Source organism: Schistocerca nitens, chromosome 7 (assembly GCF_023898315.1).
Source record: "Schistocerca nitens isolate TAMUIC-IGC-003100 chromosome 7, iqSchNite1.1, whole genome shotgun sequence".
NCBI classification, from domain to species: domain Eukaryota; kingdom Metazoa; phylum Arthropoda; class Insecta; order Orthoptera; family Acrididae; genus Schistocerca; species Schistocerca nitens.
Genome location: NC_064620.1, coordinates 510,050,808 through 510,075,075, shown reverse-complemented (window position 1 = coordinate 510,075,075; position 24,268 = coordinate 510,050,808).

The following is a 24,268-nucleotide window of genomic DNA, read 5'->3' as shown; positions in this document are numbered from 1 at the left end:
GAACTAGAGGACTGATGACATAAAACATGTTGACTAACTTCTTGGCAAGTTCTGCAATATCTTTCTCCAGCTGAACAGTGAATGTAATTCCTTTTTCTTTTGCCACTGATATTATAGACTTCCGGTCTTTGCAAGGTTTAATAGCATGTTGAAAATGCTCTTGTGTCCATATATTTACTCGAAATTCCTCTACCTTTTCTCGCCATCTAAATCGTGAAATCGAATCCATTATTACGTGGGGTATTACCGGTTGTGGAGGCAGTGCCTGTGTTGTTGACCACCATAACCCCCATTTACAAGTCTTTACATATCTTGAAAATTAGTTGAAACATTGATGCTCAAATTACACACTAAACTGTTGCATTTATTTCCTATGTGTAACCAAGTTATAAATCACAAATATTCTACAAAACTAATAATAATAATAATAATCATGATTACCATGGTTAAATTTCACAGGTGGGTTACAAGAATATTGATGATGTGTGTAAGGATTGTCCCTCTTCTAAGCGGTACCAGCAGACAATCGCTGACATAGTTCTGTTAGTTTCTAGTCATGTCTCGCAGATGGCAGCACCAACCAAGCACTGCAGAGCGGAGTTTTATAACGATACCAAGTGGCTGTCATTGTGTGCATGACTGGGGATCCCCACCATCTCTCTCACAGCGTGACAAACAGTAACCTGAAGCACTGCATATGTAGACATTGTTTAAAGACTATGGAGGTGGATCAAGGAAGAAGGAGAGCCCAGTAGAAGAAAGAAGAAGTACCTGAATTAATTTTATGTAGAAGATTTCAAGAGAGCAGAGAAGAACAGAACAGATGAAGAATTGTTTAATAGCATACATAACTACGTATAGTAGAAGAAAATGATTAGCTGTTTAGATTATTATGGAATAAGTGTGGGTACAAGGTTTGACATAATGGTATAGCAGTGGGGGCAGTTACAAGTAAAATTCTAATTTTCAGAGAAGTCGAACGTGTATGTGAGCTCTATCAGGCAGATGGATTGTTGTAAATGAACGAACTGTGTTCACAAATAAATGATTGTTGCGTTGACTTTCGCATGCAGTTCACAAATTAGAACCGCTTAATTATTTGTGTTGCCATAGTACGTGTTTTGTGGGAAAGTGAAGTTGTGAGTAAATGTTCACCCCATCAATCAAATACACTTAACAGCGTGGGTATTGCCACCCGCATGTGTGATTTTTACCAAGAAACCTCATCTAAGCTCTATGCTGAAGTTTTCACTGACTTATTAGAGACGTTTAATGTTCAAACAGTAGTTTCGACCAGAAACTTCGTAGCACTAATTTTCAGAGGATTTAGAAAATTTGAATTGGAGACGCCGCAGTTTAACAGCCCAGTCACCTCAGCAACGGCAGAGCAGTCCAGCCGTATATTCCAACAACCAGCTGCCTGTGTCCAGGTATAGGACTTCTCAGAGAACAACAACAAGAACTTCTTTACCACTCCGAACGCTATGATCATCACTAAATTACTTTTGACAGCTCAGTTATTAAAATATTAAAAGTTTCATATGTAACAGGAAATGAATTAACAGAAATTAAACTTTCAGAAGGATCTTTGAAAATGTACTCAATGGTAACCAGCCCACGTGTAGCAGTATACACAGACACTGTTATTTCTCTTGCAACCATATATAAAAAAAAAATCCGTATATGTAAATCCAGTCAAATGCTTGTTAATTGGGAGAAATTTTTAAGATAGTATTGATATTTCGATTATGGATTTATGTCAGATGACAAGTCGAAATACTGATATTCATTATTTAACTTTGGCATCACATTAAATTAAACTGGCTAAAGAGTATGAGAAATCGTAACAAAATCTACACCTAATAGCAATTGTTATAAATCATTACTGCATTAAATTCAGATACAGATTATCAGACAATGGATTCACACATAAACTGCATATGACAGCGTATTATTATTATTATTGATATTATTACACACGTTACAGGCCTTTATCAGACCATGCGAAGCATTTATGACTACTTGTTCTTCCTGTTCTTCCAGTACTCTTTCATTCGTTCGCAAAAGATTTCGGTCCACTTTGGTCTCTGGGTTTTAGGTGCTGTCTTCTCTTATGTTACTTTCCACTTGTGTAATTTGTGTCTATAGACGCTTTTGTCCGTGATGTCTGCCGAATCTACCTGTGCTTTTTCCAGATCAGTTTTGGCTTGTGCCATCTAAGTGGTTTTGAGCCTCTGTATATATCTCAGTGTTCTGTTGTTGAGTCTCGTCTGTGGGAGTCTGCTGATATGGCCGTAAAATTTTAATCGCCTTTTTCTGTTGTCCGCTGGCGAGGTTCGACAACTTCTCTGTAGTGTCTCTTGAGTGAAGCCTGTATCCTTAGTCTGTGAGTTTTGGCCCAATAATTTTCCTTATCATTTTTCTTTCCTCTGTGAGGAAATTATTGTTATTATTATTATTTGTAGTAGTAGTAGTAGTAGTGGTGGTGGTAGCGGCAGTAGTATTTCTCTGTATAAATGAGTTGGCTTCTGGTTTGACCGTATGAATGTGTGTTATTTCCTGTTTCGTCTATATCTATATACACTCCTGGAAATGGAAAAAAGAACACATTGACACCGGTGTGTCAGACCCACCATACTTGCTCCGGACACTGCGAGAGGGTTGTACAAGCAATGATCACACGCACGGCACAGCGGACACACCAGGACCCGCGGTGTTGGCCGTCGAATGGCGCTAGCTGCGCAGCATTTGTGCACCGCCGCCGTCAGTGTCAGCCAGTTTGCCGTGGCATACGGAGCTCCATCGCAGTCTTTAACACTGGTAGCATGCCGCGACAGCGTGGACGTGAACCGTATGTGCAGTTGACGGACTTTGAGCGAGGGCGTATAGTGGGCATGCGGGAGGCCGGGTGGACGTACCGCCGAATTGCTCAACACGTGGGGCGTGAGGTCTCCACAGTACATCGATGTTGTCGCCAGTGGTCGGCGGAAGGTGCACGTGCCCGTCGACCTGGGACCGGACCGCAGCGACGCACGGATGCACACCAAGACCGTAGGATCCTACGCAGTGCCGTAGGGGACCGCACCGCCACTTCCCAGCAAATTAGGGACACTGTTGCTCCTGGGGTATCGGCGAGGACCATTCGCAACCGTCTCCATGAAGCTGGGCTACGGTCCCGCACACCGTTAGGCCGTCTTCCGCTCACGCCCCAACATCGTGCAGCCCGCCTCCAGTGGTGTCGCGACAGGCGTGAATGGAGGGACGAATGGAGACGTGTCGTCTTCAGCGATGAGAGTCGCTTCTGCCTTGGTGCCAATGATGGTCGTATGCGTGTTTGGCGCCGTGCAGGTGAGCGCCACAATCATGACTGCATACGACCGAGGCACACAGGGCCAACACCCGGCATCTAGGTGTGGGGAGCGATCTCCTACACTGGCCGTACACCACTGGTGATCGTCGAGGGGACACTGAATAGTGCACGGTACATCCAAACCGTCATCGAACCCATCGTTCTACCATTCCTAGACCGGCAAGGGAACTTGCTGTTCCAACAGGACAATGCACGTCCGCATGTATCCCGTGCCACCCAACGTGCTCTAGAAGGTGTAAGTCAACTACCCTGGCCAGCAAGATCTCCGGATCTGTCCCCCATTGAGCATGTTTGGGACTGGATGAAGCGTCGTCTCACGCGGTCTGCACGTCCAGCACGAACGCTGGTCCAACTGAGGCGCCAGGTGGAAATGGCATGGCAAGCCGTTCCACAGGACTACATCCAGCATCTCTACGATCGTCTCCATGGGAGAATAGCAGCCTGCATTGCTGCGAAAGGTGGATATACACTGTACTAGTGCCGACATTGTGCATGCTCTGTTGCCTGTGTCTATGTGCCTGTGGTTCTGTCAGTGTGATCATGTGATGTATCTGACCCCAGGAATGTGTCAATAAAGTTTCCCCTTCCTGGGACAATGAATTCACGGTGTTCTTATTTCAATTTCCAGGAGTGTATAAAAACAAGTTGTTGATTGATGTATATGGTGGTCGATTTGTTTGATGGGAGTAATGTAGTGGACTCTGTTGGATGACAACAATTTCACTGAACATAATGGTAGTGGGGAACTGACAATACAGTGGCTCTTACCATGTGTATTTGCGGGTGACTGTTAGTGCACTTTGGCCTGACCGTGAGTCACAAGCACTTGATAGTCACGCACACCTCTGTTACTCTTTTTAATTCTTTCTGCTTTGGTCAAAATGAATATAATTACGTTTTTTCGGTGAAATCTAGATTCAGGCTATGTCAAACATATCGTTATAGAACGATGAATGTGTACAGTATTTTGATTTAAAATCATTTTGAAAGACTTACCATTTAATTTATTTGCAGTCCGGAGTGTGTAAAATTATTATAGACAACATAAGGTATTGTAAGTTTATCTGCATTATAAATATGCGTAAAACACTGACAAAAACACTTACAACTACTGGGATTTCAAGCAAGTTACAAGTTAGAGGGCTAACGAAGACATATAACTGCTCAAACGTAGCTGTGTTCCTTTCCAAATAGTAATCTTGTGATTTGTTTGTTTTGCTGCACCTGTAAATTCATTCATTTTCTTTCTTCAAGAAAAACAGTCTTCACTGACCCCAAATGCACAGCCCTCTGTCTGACCGCTTTCCCAACACGTAGCCTAAGATTCCCACTTTGGCTCCAGTTCTTCCATATGTTCTGTAGTGAATAGTTTTGAGTATTCCAAGTTTCATCCAAATGGAATATAGGTCGCATATTTCCTGAAGTACGTAGCAAATTCGTCGTCTTCAAAAGTTTAATTCTGGTTGCCAATATGCCATTGCGTTAAAGTAAAGATTGTCTACCATCATTCTGACGCTTGTATTTAAATCCTATGTCGTTGAATATGCGTTGCACAGTCCTAGCAGAGCCAGTAAAATTTATTTTTCCAGTTAACTTTTTCTCAGTTTTTCTGATGTCAGGTACTCTCCACTGTCGTAAAATTCATAGACTGTCCACTTTAGATAAGTCGTTTAGTTTGGTTAAAGAGCTGTGTAGTTTAATATTTTTCCTTGAAGAATAAAACTTCGGGAATTGTCCCTCACTACACACATGCTGGATAGTTCTTAAACCAACGCCACAAGCTGGTGCGCAAATATTGTGTATAGCAGCAAGGTTTTTCCTTACAGTTATTGCTTTTTCCGATACAAATCTGCAGTTCTAGATATCATCGCTATTGATTCTGTCTGCCTTCTGCAAATCTTTACTAACTGGCGCACAAGTAGGTGCAAATAATTAATCTCATTGTCTAACACATATTATAAATATATAGACACTGTGAATTAAGGATTTTCTTTGCCGCCGGAACTCAGTTGCCTTTTTCAGTCGCGTTCTTCCTGCCGTCGAAGTGCATCTTCTTGGGGTTGTTTGTAAACCCTGTCGACATAGGACTAGGGAAATCTCCCTTTCTTCCTAGTTTTCCTTTTTACAACTTACACAAACACTTCCACTCAGTACGTAAATTGCACAAATAGCATCACAGGACACACTTTTTTACTTCGAGTGAAACTTCTGAAACTAATAATGGAAATGGAAAACATGAATTGCGCGATAATATACACTCCGTCTCGCTACTGAAGCTCTACTGGTGGTGGAAATGGGCAACTTTGAACGCTCAGCGTTTCGATTTCTCAATGTCAAAGAGAGACACTACGTGAGTCTAATCCCAAGTGTGGCATCAGCGCACTTGCTGGCGCCCGCCAGAATGCCTGGCCAGAGCTATAATGTAGTCTACATTGCTGCCATATTTCCTGACCCACGCACTGTTTCTATAAGAAATTAATAATGTGATATAATCTCTTTCCGTGTTGCTAAGCAATCACTTTCTTCGTATCCTGCCAGGGGGATGTGCACTCTGTCGTTTTGACTAAACAGTGACCCAGATGAGTTGGCTCTCATTCTTTGATCACCAGTAACTGGCCATCCAGTGACAGTTGCCAGAAATAAATATCAGTTTGAGCGAGAATGTTTGTTCATAGTGTGTCAGTTTACTTGCCTGAGAAATACATGACTCGGGTTTGGTCACAGAAGTTCTGGGCAAAGTGGAATCTTTGAGCGGCATGGACTTGTTTGCTGAATACCTTAATGTGCAGACTGTACGATCTGCTATTCACAGCAATCCACTGTGCTGTAGGGTTCTTTATATTATGTGTTTTAGGCCTGAGTTAACCCTCGTATTATCTGAAAGAGGTTAGGCGTCAGCACTAACTTACATTCACAAGTTTGGTATGTGACTATCATCTCTCTCCATTGCGTTTGAACCTTGATGTTAATTTACAAATCTATTTGAGTTGCTTCCGCAGGATATTGTGTCGTCAGCATAAACACAAGTTCAGTTTTCATGTCACAGTTGAAGCCATGTGGGTGTTCTCTTTCAGATTTTATTGATGGAATAATCTCAATAATCTCAGTTTAAAATAAAGCTATGTACATTGCCGAATGTTCCTATTGTCCATGTTGCAATTCTTCCTGTCTATTGGGTTTGTGCCTAGCTTGTAATTTCACAGTTACTTATGCGGCCTTTGTTACTCAGGGCTCATTTTATTACCTTTTGTTGAAGCCTATAGTGCTCCTCCCTCAACATATGTTTATAAATATTTTATTGTTGCCCATTTCTTTCACCGTGCTTTTATAGTAGCTGATTGCCTGTTCTCATCTGAAAACCGTTTATTCATATTGTGTTTACCATTATGGAACACTTATTCTCTTTGTTGTAGTTCATACTATGCCTTATTCGATTTGTGTTGAAACAGCAGTCCAATGAGGATGAAACTCAGTGAAATCTCAAGTAAAATTATTCGGTTTCCAACTCTATAACTGTATGGTTCATTTTCTTGCATTAATATGTGTTTCTCAGGCCTTACATGTAAATAAATGCACAATAACTATCTAGAGAACCCTTTAAAATACAGAATTGTCTCTTCTGGTTCAATTATTTTTATTATTATTATTATTTTTTTTTTACCTGCCGCCTTACCCTTCTCACCTCCTCACTTGATTATCTATTTAATTTCTGATGACCTACTTTCCCAAATGACACCATACAGCATTGCCAGACTTCCCACCTCTTGCCCTTAACCCTCTGACATGACAGTCAAAGATGGCTTAACTAGGCCAGTTGTTCTGAATTTAAAATGGTGTGAAATTAAAAAAATCCAAGATAGCAGCACTAAGTCACTTTAAAATTCGCAAATTTTCCCCCATTCATCTAATTTCAAGCTGCAATAACTAGGCCAGTTGTGTTAAGCTTAAAATTCAAGATGGTAGAAATTCAAGAAAACTTGATTAAAATAGTGAGATAGTGAGATTTAGGCCACTAGTCTTCAGTCTAAAACTTTGACTTCTGGTTGATGAACAATAACTGTTGCAACCATGTGTGTGCATCTACAGTAACACAGGAACGGTTTCAGTTTCTTGTTTAAGCAATCGCATGCCACATGCACTGCACCATGCTGGGGCAGGCTCTTTGCAGACTAAAAGCAACAGCAAGGTCTCCAGATGCCATGTGGCTGTTAATCCACTCGACTGATCCATCAGTGGAAAAACAACTCATGATGGAGAGAGGTGCATGACTGCCCCCCCCCCCCCCACACCTTGTCAGGAATGAGGGGTATTTCCTGCGTGAACCTAACAGTAGGTCACAGATATGGTACATAATGTGACGAACAACAACATGATATTTGTTAATCCTAGTGTCTCACGATAAGTATCAAACGAATGGATAGAAGAATGTATACATAGTACTGACACAATTTCTATACGTTTGGCGCAGGCTCAAAATTGCTACAGCCAGTAAGCTGAAAGATTCACACAAAATCATATAGGTTGGGCAAAGTAAAAAGTGATATGAGTAATACTTCTCCTCAGGAGAGTAATTTCTGATTACCTGTTAGGCACAAACTTGGTCCAACGGCTATCAGTGCATTTGCTACCTTTATGATTGTGTTAATAAGGCATAATAAAGGGCAAATACGAGATAGTCATCACAAATCCCCTAGAGCCACATAGAGATACTAGACCTAATATTTTGACAACATCCATGGTTCATGAGTTAACTATATAAGTTAAATGTAACATAGAAAGAATAACTGAATTTAGTTAGAGTCATAGGCTGACATTAAAAAAACTGTGACTGGTCTTCGCCATGATGGTGACAGCAAGACTTAATATACATCCAGAGAATGGTGTCAAATAAAACAGAGGGGGAAGAACTGAAGAAAGCATACAATCATAGTACTACTGCTGTTGTCAAATCTCTTATAAAATAAGTGAATACCAAAATAATGCTTCATCAGCACTAGAAGAGCGAATCTTAGTGTAACAAGCAATTAAAATATGTAATGTTGACAAAATTTAATGTTGACTAGCAACTGTTCCCAAGCAAACGACCGATTTACATGTCATTATGGACAACAGCTCTCTCAGTACCACTACATTTATTCCTAGAATGGGATTAAATACTTCATATTTCAGCCCACACGATTGAAAAGGTCTGAGGTTGATTTGACAATTCTGAGGTCGAAACAGTCTATCTTCCTGGCCTTGATGAATCATCATATTTGAATTTTAAGACCATGTTACTTGCATGATTTAAATACATGCATTGTGCAGGATCTCATGTTATTAACTTCAGCATAGCACCCACATACACATTGACAGTGGATGTACTGTTGCTGGAGACATCAGTGTTTGAAGGTAATGGATCACAGTCTCTCATCATCCAATCACTGACGTATTTCAGCTTTCTGCACAGTTGACCCCAGTCCACCTCAGTGAACGAGCTAGCTAGGCAAACTGTTGAGTTTTATATACAGGAAACACCTCCTTTTGGAGTTTGGAGTGGTGGTGGAGACATTAAAATTCACCCCCCCCCACCCACCCACCCACCCACACACACACACACACACACAGAGAGAGAGAGAGAGAGAGAGAGAGAGAGGGCTGGGATGTCAGAGGAATTGGGGGCAAATGCAATGACATGGAGATTGGAAGTGCACAATTGGACTGGCAATGCGGCAGGTGGGAGGAGGTCACTGCAGCAGTGCAGACTGCATCAGTGTCCGTTAATGTTAGAGAGAATCTAGGGTCTTCCACCACTTTTATCCCCTTAATGCCAAGTGCTGCGAATTCGTATCATATCAGTGCTGTGCTGATAACTGAAATGTTAACTCTTTTCGAATGCCAGTACCCATAGATGCTGATTCTTCAAGAAGAAACCAGTGCTTCTGAGAAGTACTGTATTCTCCTGAAATGTTTCGTGTGCCTCTAAAGCACCACAATTTTTGATCTTTATCTTTCATCTAGAAATTTAGTCAGGCATTAACGGGTTAACTTAGTAGAAGTGGGCTAGTTCTGCTATTTTAAACTGTGACATTAAAAGAGATTGGAGGGGTAGTGTCTTTGATTAGTAATCAAAACGGTCTCAGTCCTGGGTTCTAGTCCCGCCACCGCTTAAAGTTTGATTAATAATCAGCACTGGCGTCCGAAGACTTCCGGCATAAAAAGTCAACCTCATTCTGCCAACGCCCTTGTCGAACAGGGCAGAGGAGTAGACTTAGGTTGAGGTCACTCTCTTTCCTTGGTGTAAGGAATTTCCCCTAAAGGCAGAATAATCAGCAATGACCAATGGCATGAGGATGCAGAAGGCAGTGCAAACCACTGCGTTACAGACACATAAAGTTTATCCCCAGGACATGACATTGAAAAAATATCATGATGATCTCTCCATTGGCAAAAGATTCCGGAATAGTCACCCATTCGGATTTTCCGAGAGGGGACTGTCAAGGGGGAGGTGACCATGAGAAAAAGGCTGAATAACCAACGGAAGGATAACGTTCGAAGAGTCGGGGCATGGAATGTCAGGAGCTTGAATGTGTTAGGGAAGGTAAAAAAATCTGAAAAGGGAAACACAAAAAATGTTCAAATGTGTGTGAATTCCTAAGGGACCAAACTGTTGAGGTCATCGGTCCCTAGACGTACACAATCCGTGACATGGCGCCTCTAACCGCGCGGCCACTCCTCGCGGCTAGGGAAATACAAAAGTTCAATCTGGATACAGTAGGGGTAAGTCATTGAAGAGAAACGGAAAGAAGACAATGACTTCTGGTCAGATGAGTATAGTGTAATATCAACAGCAACAGAAAATGATGAAACGGGAGTAGGATTCGTTACGAATAGAAAGGTAGGGCAAAGAGTGTGTTACAGTGAACATTTCAGTGATTATTATTAGAATCGACAGCAAAACCAACACCGTCAACGATAGTTCAGGTATACATGCCGACGTCGCAAGCTGAAGAGGTGGAGAAAGCATATGAGGATACTGAAAGGGTAATACAGTACATAAAGCGAGGATCTAATGGTCATGGGCGACTGGAATGCAGTTATAGGGGAAGGAATAGAAGAAAAGTTACAGGAGAATTTGGGCTTCGCACAGGGAATGGCAGAGGGGAAAGACTAATTGAGTTCTGGAACAAACTTCAGTTAGTAAAAGCGAATACTCTCTTCAAGAATCACAAGGGGGAAGGTATACTTGGAAAAGGCCAGCCGATACGGGTAGATTTCAGTTAGATTACATCATGGTCAGATAGAGATTCCGAAATCAGATAGTGGATTGTAAGTCATGCCCTGGAGCAGGTATAGACTCAGATCACAATGTAGTGATGAAGAGTAGGATGAAGTTTAAGAGTTTAGTTAGGATGAATCAATAAGCAAAGAAGTGGAATATGGAAGTACTAAGGGATGACAAGACACACTTGAAGTTCTCAAAGGCTATAGATACAGCAATAACGGATAGCGCAGTAGGCAGTACAGTTGGAGAGGAATGAACATCTCTAAAAAGGGCAATCACGGAAGCTGGAAAGAAAGCCATAGGTACAAAGAAGGTAAAAGACCACGGGTAACAGAAGAAATACTTTAGTTGATTGATGAAAGAAGAAAGTATAAAAATGTTCAGGGAAATACAAGAATACAGAAATACAAGTAGTTAAGGAATGAGATACCTGTAACTTGGAAGTGCAGGGAAGCTAAGATGAAATGGCTGCTGGAAAAATGTGAAGAAATCGAAAAAAATGATCGTCGGAAGGACTGACTCGGCGTACAGGAAAGTCAAAAGAGTCTTCGGTGACATTAAAAGCAAGGTGGTAGCATTAACAGTGCAATGGGAATTCTACTGTTAAATGCAGAGGAGTGAGCGGGTAGGTGGAAAGAGTAGACTGAAGGCCTCTGTGAGGGGGAAGATTTGCCTGATGCGATAGAAGTAGAAACAGCAGTCGATTTAGGAGAGATAGGGGATCCAGTATTAGAATCACAATTTAGGAGGGGTTTGGAGGACTTAAGATCAAATAAGACACAAGGAATAGGTAACATTCCATCAGAATTTCTAAAATCATTAGGGGAAGCAGCAACATAACGACTATTCACGTTTGTGTGTAGAATGTATGAGTCTGGTGACATACCATCTGACTTTCAGAAAAATATCCTTCACACAATTCCAAAGACTGCAAGAGCCGACACGTGAGAGAATTATCGCACAATCAGCTTAACAGCTCTTGCACCCAAGTTGCTGACAAGAATTATATACAGAATAATGGAAAAGGAAATTGAGGATGTACTATACGACGATCAGTTTGGCTTTAGAAAAGATGAAAGCACGAGAGAGGCAATTCTGACGTAGTGGCCGATAATGGAAGCAAGACTAAACAAAAATGAAGACGCGTTCATATAATTTGTCGACCTGAAAAAAAGCATTCAACAGTGTAAAATGGTGCAAGATGTTCGAAATTCTTAAAAAAATAGGAGTAAGGTTTAGGAAGAGATGGATAATATACAATGTGTACAAGAGCCAAGAAGGAATAGTAAGAGTGGACGACCAAGAACGAAGTGCTCGGATTAAAAACGTTGTAAGAAAGGGATGTAGACTTTCTTCTCTACTGTTCAGTCTGTACATCGAATAAGAAATGATGGAAGTAACAGAAATGTTCAGCAGTGGAATTAAAATTCAATGTGAAAAGATATCAGTGATACGATTTGCTGATGACATTGCTAACCTGAGTGAAAGCGAAGAAGCATTACATGATGTGCTAAATGGAATGAACTCTCTAATGAGTACAGAATATGGATTAGAAGTAAATCGGAAAAAGATGAAAATAATGAGAAGCAGCAGAAATGAGAACAGCAAGAAACTCAACATCAGGATTGATGGTCACAAAGTAGATGAAGTTAAGGAATTCTGCTACCAAATAAGCAAAATAACGAATGACTGGCAGAGTAAGGAGGTCATCAAAAGCAGACTAGCACTGGCAGAAAGGGCATTCCTGGCCAAGAGATGTCTACTAGTCTCAGACATAGACCTTATTTGAGGAAGAAATTTCTGAGAATGTATTTCTGGAGCACAGCATTGTATGGAAGTGAAACATGGCTGTGGGAAAACCAGAACAGAAGAGAATCGAAGCATTTGAGATGTGGTGCTACAGGCGGATGTTAACATTTAGGTGGACTGGTAAGGTAAGGTATGAGGGGGTTCTGTGCAGAATTGGAGAGGAAATGAATATGCGGAAAACAGTGACAAGAAGATTGGACAGGATGATACGACATCTGTTAAGACATCAGGGAATGAGTTCCATATTACTAGAGGGAGGTACAGAGGGCAAAAACTGTAGAGGAAGACAGAAATTGGCAAACATCCAGCAAGTAATAGAGGTTGGCACGGGAGACGAATTCGTGGTGGGCCACATCAAACCACTCAGAAGACTGATTACTGCACCCCCGCCCCCCCCCCCCCCCCCCAAAAAAAAAAGAAAGATGGTTGATGAGTGCGGCGGTTAAAGGCGCTGCAGTCTGGAACCGCAAGACCGCTACGGTCGCAGGTTCGAATCCTGCCTCGGGCATGGATGTTTGTGATGTCCTTAGGTTAGGTAGGTTTAACTAGTTCTAAGTTCTAGGGGACTCATGACCTCAGCAGTTGAGTCCATAGTGCTCAGAGCCATTTATTTTATGAGTGCGGCATAACCTGGCAACATCGCAAAATGTTGCTAGGGAAATCAGGTCATCAGGAATCTGACAACAATGCAGTATATGCCAGTATTGTCGTTTCCCAACCACTCATAATAATCATTAACGTATGAACTAAGTTCGTGTACTGAGATCGTAGACCATTTAGACTGACAATAAAGATCTGTATCGCAGAAGAATAGGTGAAAAGCTAGTAAACTGTACCACCTTTTAGGTTGTACCGCCGACGTATCTAGCAAACAACGTGTGTGGTGATGCTGCAGTGTTGGGCATGATATGTATTAGGTTGTATCCAGTTGTTGCATGACAAGTTCTGCAGCCCATTGATAGTATTGGCCTGGAGTGGTTCCAGTTTATTTTCCGGTTTCACGCAGTAAATGTTACTTTGTGAAGGTAAGCGTCTTATTCGTATAGATTTGTAAATTCTCCTATATTTTATGTAGCATATATTTATACTTCTTCAGTGGTGATGTGTGGAACTATTTAAAATCACCCGACCGTGTATGCAGAAAAAATTAGTTTAAAAAGTTATAGTGTGATCTTATAAGTTACGCCATCACTTTTCTTCTATATTGTACTGGTACACATCTTTGAAAAATTAATTTCGTCTATTCAGTTTACTGCTACGTCTGTTGTAGCTATACCTTTAGCTAGAGATAATGGTGCTTTGCATCAAACACAACTCATAGTTTACAGTTCCATCTTTAAGCCACTTTCAGCTTTTTCCAGCCAAGCAGCTGACAGATGGTAAAACCTGACAATATTATGCTGCGTTCATCATAAGAATAAACCTGATGTGAACATACACTATGTATTCTCCCATGTAAGCTGGAATCTCTGGAGTACAGCGAAGTACAAGAATAAGAACATGTTTCATGCTGTGCGTTACGTATGCATCGACGTGATATGGAACAACAGCTTTACTGGTGCATTAAACTAGGGCAGTACAGACCAGTCAACTGGTTCAACTAATCTGCAGTGACGCGAATAGATGCAGTTGAGACCTAAAAAGAGACAGCAGAGAAGCACTATAGTGACAAATGTCATTTAATTTTTAAGTAGAATGAAGTAATATATTGCAAAACTCCCACAGTCTTCTTAGAAGACTAGACGGAAAACATTACATGCTTACGTTCTTACCTATCATACCGTTGTAATTAAAAGCAAAAGTAATGAAAATTCCTAACTTGAGCGCAGGTTAATTTTTCTGCGTAAACTATGTTAACGTAAGAGGGAACTGCTGGGATTTCACCGTATAGTTAAATACTGAAGCCACTGCGGGTATTGCTTGCAGTCAGACGCCTGGTAGTCTCCGAACTCCTTCCATATCCGAATCCGAAGAATACATCTCGTCACCTGAACTGTCATCTGATACGTTTATAACGAGGCGATCACCAGCAAAATCCACGAAACCATGCGAGTGCCACATTTTCTCCTCTTCTTTTATGACGTGCTGTTCTGCATCCCGGCAACATTCGGCAGTGACGTGCGACAAACTTCGTGCATTCGTTGCAGTACGTATAGCAGCTTGAATGTCTTGTTATTTCTCGCGACAAATCCCATGACCTGGCTCCAAATCAGTTCTATTGGATTCTGCAGGCAGTGGCATGGTGGTAACCTAACAAAAATGTGACTTGCAGAAGCCGGCCGCTGTGACCGAGCGGTTGTACGCCGGCACAGTAGCTCAGCGTGTTCGGCCAGAGGGTTAGCTGCCCTCTGTAATAAAAAACAACTGAGTTAATGGATCAACGACGAACTGAAAAGGGTGTCTTGCGACATCCGCCCCGCGCATATGCAACGAACGAAAACGAACAAAATGAGATTTCCATAAAAAAAAGGCGCTTCAGTCTGGAACCGCGCTGCTGCTACGGTCGCAGGTTCGAATCCTGCCTCGGGCATAGTTGTGTGTGATGTCCTTAGGTTAGTTAAGTTACTTAAGTTTAAGTAGTTCCAAGTCTAGGGGACTGATAACCTCAAATGTTAACTTTCATAGAGCCATATTAATAAAATGTAGCCAGTACGCTCAGACACATATTCCGAAATCTTCAAAAATAAATTTTATTCCGTTTAAAAAATATAGCACAATAGATGGATATCTGCAAAGTGGTACAATTTACAATTACGTCTTCTAAATTGCACCACTGTTGTTGTAAACTGAATCAATAAAAAATATCATCTACAGCAATAAGTGCAGAAGTTTAGTGAGTATGGTCAAGATTACTATCTACATCTACATCTATACTCCGCGAGCCACCTTACGGTGTGTGGCGGAGGGTACTTATTGTACCACTATCTGATCCCCCCTTCCCTGTTCCATTCACGAATTGTGCGTGGGAAGAACGACTGCTTGTAAGTCTCCGTATTTGCTCTAATTTCTCGGATCTTTTCGTTGTGATCATTACGCGAGATATATGTGGGCGGTAGTAATATGTTGCCCATCTCTTCCCGGAATGTGCTCTCTCGTAATTTCGATAATAAACCTCTCCGTATTGCGTAACGCCTTTCTTGAAGTGTCCGCCACTGGAGCTTGTTCAGCATCTCCGTAACGCTCTCGCGCTGACTAAATGTCCCCATGACGAATCGCGCTGCTTTTCGCTGGATCATGTCTATCTCTTCTATTAATCCAACCTGGTAAGGGTCCCATACTGATGAGCAATACTCAAGAATCGGACGAACAAGCGTTTTGTAAGCTACTTCTTTCGTCGATGAGTCACATTTTCTTAGAATTCTTCCTATGAATCTCAACCTGGCGCCTGCTTTTCCCACTATTTGTTTTATGTGATCATTCCACTTCAGATCGCTCCGGATAGTAACTCCTAAGTATTTTACGGTCGTTACCGCTTTCAATGATTTACCACCTATGGCATAATCGTACTGGAATGGATTTCTGCCCCTATGTATGCGCATTATATTACATTTATCTACGTTTAGGGAAAGCTGCCAGCTGTCGCACCATTCATTAATCCTCTGCAGGTCTTCCTGGAGTACGTACGAGTCTTCTGATGTTGCTACTTTCTTGTAGACAACCGTGTCATCTGCAAATAGCCTCACGGAGCTACCGATGTTGTCAACTAAGTCATTTATGTATATTGTAAACAATAAAGGTCCTATCACGCTTCCTTGCGGTACTCCCGAAATTACCTCTACATCTGCAGATTTTGAACCGTTAAGAATGACATGTTGTGTTCTTTCTTCTAGGAAATCCTGAATCCAATCACAAACCTGGTCCGATATTCCGTAAGCTCGTATTTTTTTCACTAAACGTAAGTGCTGGCTGGCTCTGAGCACTATGGGACTCAACTGCTGAGGTCATTAGTCCCCTAGAACTTAGAACTAGTTAAACCTAACTAACCTAAGGACATCACAAACATCCATGCCCGAGGCAGGATTCGAACCTGCGACCGTAGCGGTCTTGCGGTTCCAGACTGCAGCGCCTTTAACCGCACGGCCACTTCGGCCGGCAAACGTAAGTGCGGAACCGTATCAAATGCCTTCCTGAAGTCCAGGAATACGGCATCAATCTGCTCGCCAGTGTCTACGGCACTGTGAATTTCTTGGACAAATAGGGCGAGCTGAGTTTCACATGATCTCTGTTTGCGGAATCCATGTTGGTTATGATGAAGGAGATTTGTATTATCTAAGAACGTCATAATACGAGAACATAAAACATGTTCCATTATTCTACAACAGATTGACGTAAGCGAAATAGGCCTATAATTATTCGCATCTGATTTATGACCCTTCTTGAAAATGGGAACGACCTGCGCTTTCTTCCAGTCGCTAGGTACTTTACGTTCTTCCAGAGATCTACGATAAATTGCTGATAGAAAGGGGGCAAGTTCTTTAGCATAATCACTGTAGAATCTTACGGGTATCTCGTCTGGTCCGGATGCTTTTCCGCTACTAAGTGATAGCAGTTGTTTTTCAATTCCGATATCGTTTATTTCAATATTTTCCATTTTGGCGTCCATGCGACGGCTGAAGTCAGGGACCGTGTTACGATTTTCCGCAGTGAAACAGTTTCGGAACACTGAATTCAGTATTTCTGCCTTTCTTCGGTCGTCCTCTGTTTCGGTGCCATCGTGGTCAACGAGTGACTGAATAGGGGATTTAGATCCGCTTACCGATTTTACATATGACCAAAACTTTTTAGGGTTCTTGTTTAGATTGTTTGCCAATGTTTTATGTTCGAATTCGTTGAATGCTTCTCTCATTGCTCTCTTTACGCTCTTTTTCGCTTCGTTCAGCTTTTCCTTATCAGCTATGATTCGACTACTCTTAAACCTATGATGAAGCTTTCTTTGTTTCCGTAGTACCTTTCGTACATGATTGTTATACCACGGTGGATCTTTCCCCTCGCTTTGGACCTTAGTCGGTACGAACTTATCTAAGGCGTACTGGACGATGTTTCTGAATTTTTTCCATTTTTGTTCCACATCCTCTTCCTCAGAAATGAACGTTTGATGGTGGTCACTCAGATATTCTGCGATTTGTGCCCTATCACTCTTGTTAAGCAAATATATTTTCCTTCCTTTCTTGGCATTTCTTATTACACTTGTAGTCATTGATGCAACCACTGACTTATGATCACTGATACCCTCTTCTACATTCACGGAGTCGAAAAGTTCCGGTCTATTTGTTGCTATGAGGTCTAAAACGTTAGCTTCACGAGTTGGTTCTCTAACTATCTGCTCGAAGTAATTCTCGGACAAGGCAGTCAGGATAATGTCACAAGAGTCTCTGTCCCTGGCTCCAGTTATGATTGTGTGACTATCCCATTCTATACCTGGTAGATTGAAGTCTCCCCCTATTACAATAGTATGATCACGAAACTTCTTCACGACGTTCTGCAGGTTCTCTCTGAGGCGCTCAACTACTACGGTTGCTGATGCAGATGGTCTATAGAAGCATCCGACTATCATATCTGACCCACCTTTGATACTTAACTTAACCCAGATTATTTCACATTCGCATTCGCTAATAACTTCACTGGATATTATTGAATTCTTTACTGCTATAAATACTCCTCCACCATTGGCGTTTATCCTATCCTTGCGGTATATATTCCATTCTGTGTCTAGGATTTCGTTACTGTTCACTTCCGGTTTTAACCAACTTTCCGTTCCTAATACTATATGCGCACTATTTCCTTCAATAAGCGATACTAATTCAGGAACCTTGCCCTGGATACTCCTGCAGTTTACCAATATTACGTTAACTTTTCCTGTTTTTGGTCTCTGAGGACGGACGTTCTTTATCAACGATGCTGATGTTCTCTCTGGTAAGCCGTCAGGTATTTTATCGTTTCGCCCAAGGGGGGGGGGGGGGGGGTCCCTCTAACCTAAAAAACCCCCGTGTGCACGCCACACGTACTCTGCTACCCTAGTAGCTGCTTCCGGTGTGTAGTGCACGCCTGACCTGTCTAGGGGGGCCCTACAGTTCTCCACCCAATAACGGAGGTCGATGAATTTGCAACCATTATAGTCGCAGAGTCGTCTGAGCCTCTGGTTTAGACCCTCCACACGGCTCCAAACCAGAGGACCGCGATCGACTCTGGGCACTATGCTGCAGATATTAAGCTCAGCTTGCACTCCGCGTGCGATGCTGGTTGTCTTCACCAAATCAGCCAGCCGCCGGAAGGAACCAAGGATGGCCTCAGAACCCAAGCGGCAGGCGTCATTCGTTCCGACATGTGCTACTATCTGCAGCCGGTCACACCCAGTGCGTTCAATAGCTGCCGGAAGGGCCTCCTCCACATTACGGACGAGACCCCCCGGCAAGCACACCGAGTGCACACTGGCATTCTTCCCCGACCTACCCGCTATTTTCCTGAGGGGCTCCATAACCCGCCTAACGTTGGAGCTCCCTATAACTAATAGGCCCGCCCTCTGTGACTGTCGGGACCTTGCCGGAGAATCGGCCACTGGCCCAACAGGCGAGGCATCCTGTGGTGGCTCGGAAACGATGTCATCACCACTAGGAAGCACCCCGTACCTGTTGGAAAGGGGTAAGGCAGCTGCCACGCGGCCAGATCCCACCTTCGCCTTTCGGCCAGGCACACGCGAGCCCACCACTGTCCGCCATTCACCCTGGAGTGATGGCTGACCGGTAAGATGCTCACTGCCGGAAGACGCAGCGACATCAGGGGTTCCATGTGATTCCAAGGCCACCGAAGTAGGCATAGGTCTCACCACAGTTGCCCCAACGCCACTACGAGCCGACGCCTGCGCCTCGAGCTCGATGAGCCTAACAGACAAAGCCTCCACCTGCCCCCGAAGAGTGGCCAATTCTCCTTGCGTCCGCTCACAACAACCACAGTCCCTACACATGACTATGTTTACCCTACTCTATACGGTGACAAATTCCCAAGATAATCTTCTGATGAGCTACTCTGATAATCAAGAAACACTCACTGAAATACGAGACGCGAAAACTACGCTAGGTTTTCCCAGAAAAACTATTTAAAAGCTAAGCGCAGCAAATAAGTACAAAATAAATTTCTCTCCTAACGATCAAGAACTGTTAGTTTCTATGCAGAGCAGATAAACACAAATAGAATCCCTTCCTTAGTGGAAGGTCGTAAACAAAATGCAAAATAAACGCTTTATACAAACAGTACTCGCTGCTGCTGGTGCTCTCGCTCTGGCTGTCACAAGACAACTATTAATTTTTATTTCATTGTCTTAAATACTACACTACTTTAGGATTTATACTGAACAGTATCAACATTAGTTACTCATTTGGGTTTGCAGCTGTTACAATGAAATACGTTTTTCTTCGCACGTACTTCTGCACACTGGGTACAAAAACACACACAGCTATTGAGAAAGTTAATAATTTCTACCTCCTGATCAAGCTCGGAAGTTCTTGTACGACCAGGTTGAAGATTTATTACCACTTTTTGTTTTGCCAGTGTTATTTCGGTTAGCACTTCTTTTGTTTTGCCAGATTATGTGTCAAGAAGGAGCCTCTTGTAAGGACTACCGATGGTCACAATGGCATATGATATTGCTCTGCTACTTATTGTATTTTGTGCAACTGGGATAGGTGAGATATCTTATGAGTGTACTGACATTCTCCTACGAACGGTTTGTTTTGTGAGAGGTGAAGAATTCAGGAGTGCATAGCTTCCATTAGCTTCTCTTGATTTTCCTGGGAGTTATTGACAAGTCTGTTCACTCATTTCTTCGTCCCCATTTCTAGCTTCCTGGAGAAGCAACTGGTAGCATTTTGTACGACTGCAGGCTTGCCATATGACTCTTCTAACAGCTGAGCAGTCCTTGTTTATACTTCGTTAATCACAAGAATAAACCTGATGTAAACAAACACAAGGGCGATGAGTGGTCAGCAGCCATACACTGGTGTTGTCACGCTCTTGGAAGTAGGACCTCTTTATGTACAAGACATCTTATTACTACGTTACTGTAAATGATGATTTAAGATTTTCTAATGTATTAACAGCCATCGACGCTTTTCTGAGGCATTCGTTAGCTATGTAGTTCTTACATAAAAAATCGCGTCCGGTCATACTCTCCGTTCTGCTGTCCATCGATCGTCGCGCTGTTAATACTTAGTCTAAATATTGCTGGGCGTTTTTAACAAGTTTACAGAAAAATACCCGTCGCTAGCGATACGACAGATTGCGGAAATAACATCTAAATTTACTGGTGTTTCTGTGTCAAGCGTACTGAGTTCGTGGAAAGGAAAACAGAATACTGGCAAATTTTCCACTCCAGAGAAGAGGAGGAAATGTCAGTCGTATTGAAAGATTACCGTCAAACCTCCTTGCCTAGGGACGCCAGATGAAAGTTGATGTCGTCAGGCCCTGAATGAAAATTGCGCAACGGATAACTGGGGAGAGGAGCTTGAGAGCGCTACCTAGAGAGCGTGCCCTTTCTGTACGGTACTAGGCAAGGGGCTGGAGGGCTCACACGCTGATGTGTGGGTCTCTGCATTCTATAGCTTTTATTTTAAATGAATTCATTTACCTTGACTTCTTTGTGATTTTTAAGGTATGTTAAAGGTTGATAGCAATTGATTACCTGTTTATTTTAAACATCATCACTCGATTTTACAACGATTACATCAATTGTTCCAGTTTACAGATATTACAATTTTACAACTTATAGCTCGGGTATATTATATACTAATCTGCACGCACATTTCTACGGGCAAGACGGAATTGCGTTGGCCAAATGTTTACCACCAAAGTGTCCCAACATTTTACATAGGACATCCACTACGTGAGGAGGGTAACGCGCAAACTGGGGACCAGATACGTTAACAGAAGGGGTCAAATTTCCGAAATTCAACGAGAACATTCATTCCCTTACACAATCCGAAGCTGGAAATAAAAGAATTAGTACAAATATTCAAATACCTCTCTTCCATGCTTGAACACTGAGACAGGCGCACTGAGGGCACGTCTGCTCGCTAACCCGTCTTCTGTAACACTCCCAGAATATGGCGGGCACCCTGAGGTCTTCCTGGGCCCCGGTGGAGGGGATGGTCGAACCACTTGGCCGTGACCAACCTCTCCACCCCTAATCTTGTGGCACTGGAAAGTCTTTGACTTTTACCTGCCTGTGCTGTCTCTCTGATCCCCTACGCAGGAGTAAGGTTGGCACCACTCTACTACAGAACTACTTCCCAACTAAGATCTGGCCACGCTTTACGGAAAGGTGTGAGGAGGATTAGAAATGTTCATGTGTAGATTCACATTCACGTACAAGAAATGCATAATACACGACAAATATAAATATATGTTATCAAGCCTGACACATTTCTTTCCACCCGTTCACATGGGTTCTGTAGCACCCGCGGCCGGCCGCGTCGTGCAATAACATTGGCGGTGGAGCCGCCTCTGTTTGTATTTCCCGGTGCGAGCGAACAGCGAAACCTGCTGCTTATGGAGCGGAAACTACTGTACCGTTTCAGTATGTCTTACGAAAGAGTGAAGATTTTGTGAAAAGTGGAATGCGGTCGAAGATGCACGCCTTTCTCTTCAGAAACGTGGCACTCACAATAGATAAGGCACTTAAAGGTGGTTGATGACTTGTCCACTTTTAAAAGGACAAAATTATGCAAACTAATGAGCAGCATCGGCTTCCAGTTTGAAAAAAGGAAAAGGAAATTACAGAGATGATATTCCTTTGTGCAGGAGGCGTTATCTTCGTCAGATTCGCAAATTTAGAAGTGAGAAACGTAATATTTATAACTCTGATGAGACGTTGGTCAATACGGGACATGTCACACAAAACGTATGGACTGACACAACAGTTACTGATGAGAGGCAAGCTTTCGTTGCAGCTCTATCACGAGGGATAAAATACCCGAAGGGAAAAGGAAATAGGTTAATTGTTGTGAATATAGGTAGTAGCAACTGTTGCTATATGGGATATGGTGCTTTACTTTTTGACGCTAAGAAAACAGGAGATTATCACGAGGAAGTGAATTCTGAAATGTTTTGTAAGTTGTTTAGAAATATTCTGACCAAAATGGAGTCCTTCAGCGTTATTGTATTTGACAGTGTGTCTTATCGCAGCGTGGAAGTTGAGCATAGGTTGCAAAAACTTTGCAAAAAGCAAGACCTTGTAAGCTGCCTTATATAAAAGGGAGCCAGCGTCGATCCTACCGCAATTAAGGTTGCATTGCTGCATTCATTTAGAAATATTCAGGGAGTTTCTTTCATTCCTCATAACACGATTAACAGCACTAAAGTCAGATTACACTTCTTTCTTCTAATAACCAAAATATCCATGCTACTGAGCTACCATTGATGGTGCTCCATCAGTAGCGCATGCAACAACATTATTCAAAGGAATATTACTCCTTGTAAAGTATGTTTTACAGTATTAAATATAGATAATTCTGTTATATCTGTAACAAGATTTAATACAACTAGCATTTCTTATCGTACTCTATTGTTTTCATCAAAATAACATACATATACTATGTGATCAAAAGCATCCGGACACCAGGCTGAAAATGGCTTACAAGTTCGTGGTGCCCTCCATCGGTAATGCTGGAATTCAATATGTTGTTGGCCTACCCTTAGTCTTGATGACAGCTTCCACTTTCGCAGGCATACGTTCAATCAGGTGCTGGAAGGTTTCTTGGGGAATGGCAGCCCATTCTTCACGGCGTGATGGACTGAGGAGAAGTATCGATTTCGGTCGCTGAGGCCTGGCACGAAGTCGGCGTTCCAAAACATCCCAAAGGTTGTCTATAGGATACTAGGATACAGCTCAGGACTCTGTGCAGGCCAATCCATTACAGGAATGTTACTGTCGTATAACAACTCCGCCAATGGCCGTGCATTATGAACAGGTGCTCGATCGTGTTGAAAGATGCAATCGCCAACGCCGAATTTCTCTTCAACAGCGGGAAGCAAGAAGGTGCTTAAAACATCAATGTAGGCCTGCTCTGTGATATTGCCACGCAAAACAACAATGGGTGTAAGCCCCGCTATGAAAAACACGACCACACCATGACAGTGCCGCCTCAGAATTTTACTGTTGGCACTATACACGTTGGCAGATTTTCACGGAGCATACCCACACCCTGCCATCGGATCGACACTCCACACAACGTTTTTCCACTGTTCAATCGTCCAATGATTACGCCCCTTACACCAAGTGAAGCGTTGTTTGGCATTTCAGGCGTGATGTGTGGCTTATGAGCAGCCACTCGACCATGAAATCCAAGTTTTCTCACCTCCCACCTAACTGTGATAGTACTTGTAGCGGGCTCTGATGCAGTTTTGAATTCCTGTGTGATGGTCTGGATAGATTTCTGCCTATTACACATTACGACCGTCTTCATCTGTCGGCGGTCTCTGTCAGTCAACAGACGAGGTCGGCATGTACGCTTTTGTGCTGTACGTGTTCCTTCACGTTTCTACTTCACTATCACATCCGAAACAGTGTACTTAGGAATGTTTAGGAGTGTGGAAATCTCGCGTAAAGACGTATGACACAAGTGATACCCAATTACCTGACCAAGTTCGAGGTCCGTGAGTTCCGCGGAGCGCCCCATTCTGCTCTCTCACGATGTCTGGTGACTACTGAGGTCGCTGATGTGGAGTACCTGGCAGTAGGTGGCAGCACGGTGCACCTAATATGGAAACGTATGTTTAAGAGGGTGTCCGGATACTTTTAATCACATAGTGTATGTTATAAATAAAGCATCGTT